Source organism: Lolium perenne, chromosome 6 (genome assembly GCF_019359855.2).
Source record: "Lolium perenne isolate Kyuss_39 chromosome 6, Kyuss_2.0, whole genome shotgun sequence".
Lineage (NCBI taxonomy): Eukaryota > Viridiplantae > Streptophyta > Magnoliopsida > Poales > Poaceae > Lolium > Lolium perenne.
In genome coordinates, this window is record NC_067249.2 from 260919415 (window position 1) to 260925978 (window position 6564).

Below are 6564 nucleotides of genomic sequence, written 5' to 3' on the forward strand. Positions count from 1 at the left end.
AGTGATTCCGAGAAGTACGAGTGGTGATTGCAGGAAGTACAAGCGGTAACTACGGGAAGTAGAAAGTGTTTAGATAAAAATTTATTAATTTTTCTGAACGGTTTCGTGAAACCGCACCAAGAAGTAGAACCGCGTTGCCCGAGAAGTACAAGCACATGTCGAGAGAAGTTCAATGCTCTGTTTTTGCGAGGCGAAAATCTATTGTGCAAATCTCATTGTTTTGATCACCAACCACCTCAACCATTGCCACCCAAAGGTTTATCTGATAGATTAGGAGTCTAATTTCATTACCTACAACATTTCACAACAAATAAAGAGATCTAATGCATCAAATTCAAGTCGTTATCTCGCAAAGTATACCGGAAACATGATTTCAAAACTTCTAAAATTAATTTTAAACCATTTAGATTTGGCAAAAATGATATATATGAAAAAGATGCGCCTTTTTTACACCTTTCCAACCGTATATCATTTGCATTGCTTAAATATACCGCATAGAAATCGCGGGGAAAATCATTTGGTGCCCGTCTTATAAAACGGGCGGACAGTAATTCGAGTTATTCTCTTAAACTATAAGGAATTAGAGAAAACAATTGGAAGATGAAAGTTGCGCCTAGTCCGTAGCTTTCCAACGCCATATCATTTGCATCATTCCGACATACGGTTGAAACAAATCGTCCAAATTACTGTCCGCTCGTTTTTTGAGTACGCCCGAATTTCGGTATTTTCAAAATTGTTCAAAAACTGTGAGGATTTTGAAAAAACGTAAAACATGAAAAAGTTGCGCGATTTCATTATCTTTCCAACGGTATATCATTTGCACAGTTTCGATAAGCGGTTCGAAAATCGAACTAAAAGTTCATTTTCTGGCCATATAGAAGCGTTTTCGTATTTTCAAAATTAAATTTAAACCGTGCAAAATCTGTGAAAAGTGTGAACATGAAAAAGTTGCGGTTTTTCATTATCTATCCAACGGTATATCATTTGCATAGTTCCGACAAATGGTTGAAAAACTCGTGGTATAATCAGTACCTCTAAAGAAAACGGGAAGTTCAGGTAAGTTCGACAGAAAGTTGAACCCTGTTATCCGGAAAGTACAACCTTGTGTCCAGGAAAGTACAAGTCGGTGCTCAGAATATTATTCTGCAACCGGTTGCAGAATAGTGTTGGTATATATATATATATATATATATATATAGTTCAGGTAAGTTCGACAGAAAGTTGAACCCTGTTATCCGGAAAGTACAACCTTGTGTCCAGGAAAGTACAAGTCGGTGCTCAGAATATTATTCTGCAACCGGTTGCAGAATAGTGTTGGTATATATATATATATATATATATATATATATATATATAGAGAAACTCTATTAGACCCCCTGGATGCAGAATAAGTAATTCTGCACCCTGGTCATATACGGAGCCACGTAGCCACCCGGTTCCGTTCCATCGAGCCTTTTTGTGTTGGGCTCGGTCGTAATTTTTTTTTTTACCCCGACAGTTTAGTTTCTCGGTCACCTGATCCCACTACCCACATCGCCCGTCACCTGATCCCCCCCCCATCTCGTTTTTCTAATCGAGCGCACGCGGCGGCGGGCGGTTGAGCGGCGGCCGGCGAGCGCATGGGCTGCAGGGTGGACTCCTTGGCCATAGGAGCTGCTTCTGCCCCGACCGTGTCCTCGGCTGCGTCGTGATCGGCGGCCGAATCGGCGGCGGCGTGCTCGTCGGCGGCAATGGAGACATGGTCTGTGGCGTGTTGCAGGCGGGCAGCATCTGCATCCACGTCGCATCTTCTTGCCGTGCATATTGAGCGCTTGCTCAGAAAGGGCAGCTCGCCAAGGTCTGCAACCATGCGAGCAACAGCTTTCGCCGGACACCTTTGGTAAGCAACATGTTCTCTTTGCCCTCAGATGCTCAGATCCATCATTATTTTTGCAAATCCGTGTGGAGCTTTGATGTGAAAAGGTTGAGGCAGTGCAAGCACATAGCAATGACCGCCCGACATCAACAGTTTAATGTGTGTAAATCTCAGATGTTGATATTATCTCACCACGGCCATATATAGTTAATTAGTTACCGTTCAAAATCGATTTGTTCCAGAAAATTGTTTATGGATTAACTACATATATTATACGAAATTGTTCCAGAAAATTACAAATTAGATTTAGCTATTGAAGCTGCATACAACCACTGCCCATGACTCTGCTGTGCATTACTCCGGCTAGAAGCTGGCTTACAATGACTGCCCCATGGCTCTGTAGTGCATTGCTCTCACTAAAAGCGTCATCTTTAGTCACATGTTGAGATTTGTTTTCACAACTGAAAGATTTAGATGTCAATTTGATCTTCTCGATGATCATACTTGTTCAATATAGATAAAATAAATCCATGTTTAGTACTAGTAGTTGTACTTTTTTACCTTCGTAATGATTCAGTTTTCGCCAAAGAAAATTCTTCAGCTGAAAATTCTGTTCACTTTCTCATGTTGATCAGAATAGGTCGCACTTTTGATATGCTGTTATGGATTACTGTATATTGCTGCCACGCTAGCATATGATCCTTGTGCATGTTGTTTGCTAGGTGGTGATACCTTTTGTTATTTGGAAATATACGTTTATCAATTTGGCGGTTCTTTCTTGTTTTTTATGCTATCCCTGTGACATAACTTGGTTATTTGGAAGTTCTGTTCACCTTTTCAGCTTCCTCGTTGCAACATTTTCATGTGCTTGAAAATAGATGAGCATGATCTGTTAGTTTCTTTGCGTCCAGCTTTGATCATGTTATTAGCCTATCAGATTTTGCATTTAAGGACCGACCCTGCTTCAGTATCACAAATATGTATTTTAGATCTGGCAAAATTATCATTGAGGATATTCCAGTAGCATATGATCCGTCGGGGCAGAGCAGAGCAGCCATCGCCCAAAGGGTCGTTGCTCGCATGCCCGCACGTCCGACGTCCTCCACCAGCGACCGCCGGGAGGAGGGTGGGAGGAGAGGGATTGAAGAAGGGGAAGCCAGCCCCGCAGCTAGCGTCGCCGTGGAGCGCCATGGCTGCGGCCCGCACGGCCTAGGTTAGGCCCAGATCGGGCCCGAGCGCCACCGCCTGCAGGCGCGCCGCCACCGCCACCAGCAGGCGTTCCACGCCGCGTAGCTTCCTGGCACCGCGCCACCGCGCCGCCGCGCGCCGCCTTCGTTCCCTGCCCCTACACCACGCCGCCTCGCAGCCCGCGCGACCCGCGTGACGTCGCCGCGAAGGAGCTCCGTCAGGGTGCGCCACGCATACAGCCCCCCGCCTTCGGCGGCCGGGCGCCGCCACCACCGCCAGCGGCGGCGGCCAGGGAGAGCTCGGTTTGGTTTTAGGGTTTGGGGTGGTCGCCTCCGGAGTCGCCCGCGCGAGCGACCCGGGAGGCAGAGATACCTTTGTCAGGCGGCACCATATCACCTCTCCCTAGTTTCTGTGTAAGCTTACAAGTATTAATGCATTTATTTAGCGTTAGAAGCTTATGAATAGTTAGATTCTAAAATCATCTTTACATGTCTGAAAGTGCATTATAGTTCTTAGAATGTCAGGGCAGTAAAAAACGAAATTATTTGGCAGTCTACGTGCAGGTTTTATCAACTCAATTATTCAGATTGAAGCTAAGTTCTGAACTTTGTAGTTGAGGAGTAGCTAGCTCCCATTTATTTAAATATTTTGGCAAAAACTAGTTATGTTAGCCTTCTTTGAGGTGTTTCTGTTGAAGCTTGATGTGTAATCTTTGCTTCTTGCAATTGCAACTATGTATTCGTATTTTAAATTGTCTTATCTTGCTTGAAAATTTATATCGCTTAGTATCTTAGTTGAGTCATCTTTGTTTCAGAATATCCAGTGAGAACTGAGAAGCAAGCAATAAGCCACTTGCTTACCAAGAGCTAGTAACTTCGGTTGCATTGTTTTTCACCAGAAACATACATCTTCTATTTAGGCGAATGATTATTATTTTTATATGTGCTGCATTTGGTTATGCATAGTTTTTTTTGATATACTTACCATTTAATATCGTTTCTCTTTACAAACTTTTTGGGATGCTTATCTAGTATGATCTCTGCAGTTTCAGGCATGAACAACAAGTTACTCACAATTGAGTTGAGAAATGCCTGGCAATTATTTGGCAATTGGCAAGAAACCAGCATGATGCCAACTTGAGCTGATATAATTTCCTGATGTTATACATCTCGATGTAAATGTGAAGCGGTGTAGCTTTCTGCTAGTACTACAAACCCCGGATATACTAGCCATTTATTATTTTTATATGTGGCTTTATTATGCCAACAATTAGTTCGTTTCTTTTCTAAGGATGCATCAAGTACGTTTGAAGTTTAATGTGATTTCAAGAGCTTTTGTGATAATCTTATGGTCAGATAATGGATTGCAGATTTTAGCTTTTTTACGTTGACTGTAATTTCACGAGCTGGAGCATGGATTGCTGATATGAGTTTACGTTAGTTCTCTGTATTTTTGGTTGACCATGATAATTTGACATTGTCATTTTAAGTTTGGCTAGCAATTTCTTGGATAAATAAATTTTACATTGGCAGTCGAAACTGTTACGTCATTGTTCTTGAAAATAACTCTTTGGTGAACTAGTTCGTAGGTAAATTGATCGATGGTCACGGAGGTCGTCAACCTTTCTCTCAGAATTACATAGCTAGCTGGTCGATGGAGCTAGCAACTTTACTTTACTCGATCCCGTCCATATGGCATCCCCTGTTAGCCCGCCGTATTTTTACGTCACATGCAAGTTAGTGGGCTGGCTTCGGTTGCATAGCGGCCGCACGCATCGCCAAAGCTTATGTCGCACGCGAATGATTTTTTACGTCGCCAGTTAGCACGCACGTAAGGGCGCGGCACGCATAGAGCGGCTGGGAGTCCGGCAGGGGTGCAGAATAAGTATTCTACCCCCAGGGAGTCAAATAGCGCGTCTATATATATATATATATATATATATATATATATATATATATATATATATATATATATATATATATATATATATATATGGAAAATAGTGGGCTACCAAGGGTGGTAGCTATGCATACACATCCAACCATTAGATCATATATAGGGAGCACAAAAGGAGCACACGGTGTTAGACCTTTTCGTTTTCTTCCCATTTCGAACTATTCCCTCCGTTAGTTAACCATACCGTAACTCTTGCAAATACCAAAACAACAACCAGCCACGGACACGGGTTGTACGATAGGAAAAGAGCCGTCCGACGGTAATTTTCCAATTTTTTCAACAACACCACGGTGCATACAAACTGTAGCATTTATTTTACCAAAACAACAACAAGTAGACGGTCACGGTGTGACCTTTTTTTGAGTTGACAACGTGTGGATATGGCACCACCTTTTTTAAAAAATCCCGTGACCTACACAACCATGACCATGGCCGATGCAAATGTGTGAAAACAAGAAACAAGTAAAAAAGGCACATCTCCAGACAGTTGCTTATAGCCACCGTGACCGTGACAATGTGTCAAAAGGTGTAAAAAAGGCGAAATGAGAACACGATGGATGGTCACTACCGTTGCCGACTGGATGTGTGAAATCACGTTAAAAAGATGACGGTTGTTCATTTCCTTCTCTTCACGATTCGGAGCTGATCAACTACGGAAACAATTACACTGGGCATTTAGTCTTGCTCCTCAAACCCTTTCCACTACATTGCATAGTTTGGACACAGCTCTTGTTACGAATTATCCACTCGACACATGGACCGCAACGTAGTTCCATACCTTGGCTCATCGTCGCCGTCTGTCGACGAGAAGATTGAGCAACCGCCTACCGATAGCATGGTCCAAGATGTCGCAGAAATGAGCATCGACGACCTCCCAGATGGAGTGATTGCATCTATACTTGAATCAATTGCAGCATCAGCTCGTGTGCCCGCCGACTTTCTATCCGCAACCATGACGTGAGTATATTATTTTTAATTTTATTTATAACCCCCCCTCCCACACACACGATAAATAATCCGTGGTTACAATCGTTTAAACGCAGGTCCAAGAGGTTCACAGAGACTGGTAGGAGCCGTTCTGTCCTAAAAAAAAGTTAGTGCGTGTTGCTTCGCCGTGAGCGCGCAAAAATGGTCGGATGGTCTCGTGGCCGCGAACGAGGTCATACACCCGGGGATTCACTGCCCAGCATTCTCCCGGAGGTGGGCATCCTCAATTCTCTCCTCTCCCTCTTTATGATTCTTGAGCTCAACTGATTTGATATAGTTAGCTCTATATGATGAATTTTTCAGCTTGTTTAATTTGATGCCATTCTAATTGATCTTTCTGGTCCCCATCGTCATCCTAGCAATCGCAGACGGAGACCCGTGCGGGGGTCTGCCACCTCCTTCCCGTGATTCCCGTCGGCTCAAGTGCGACCCACCCTCTCCACTTCTTCCCTGCACCCGGTGGGATTTTGAGCTGTGTGGGCGATGGCACGCTCCTCTTGGGAGGAGCAGGGGCAGAGCTCTGCACTTGGGAGGCCTATAAGGGGTGGCTCGCGCACGCCCCGTGTGCAAGTGGATGC

At 43.9% G+C, this 6564-nt stretch overlaps 1 long non-coding RNA gene across 1 annotated transcript; it reads left to right on the forward strand.

Moving 5' to 3' along the window:
- Positions 1–1490: 1490 nt before the first annotated feature.
- LOC127305368 (uncharacterized) lies at positions 1491–4427 on the forward strand. The gene is made up of 2 exons (XR_007853883.1): positions 1491–1879; positions 4089–4427. It is a non-coding gene; the product is annotated as an uncharacterized lncRNA (long non-coding RNA).
- Positions 4428–6564: the final 2137 nt, after the last annotated feature.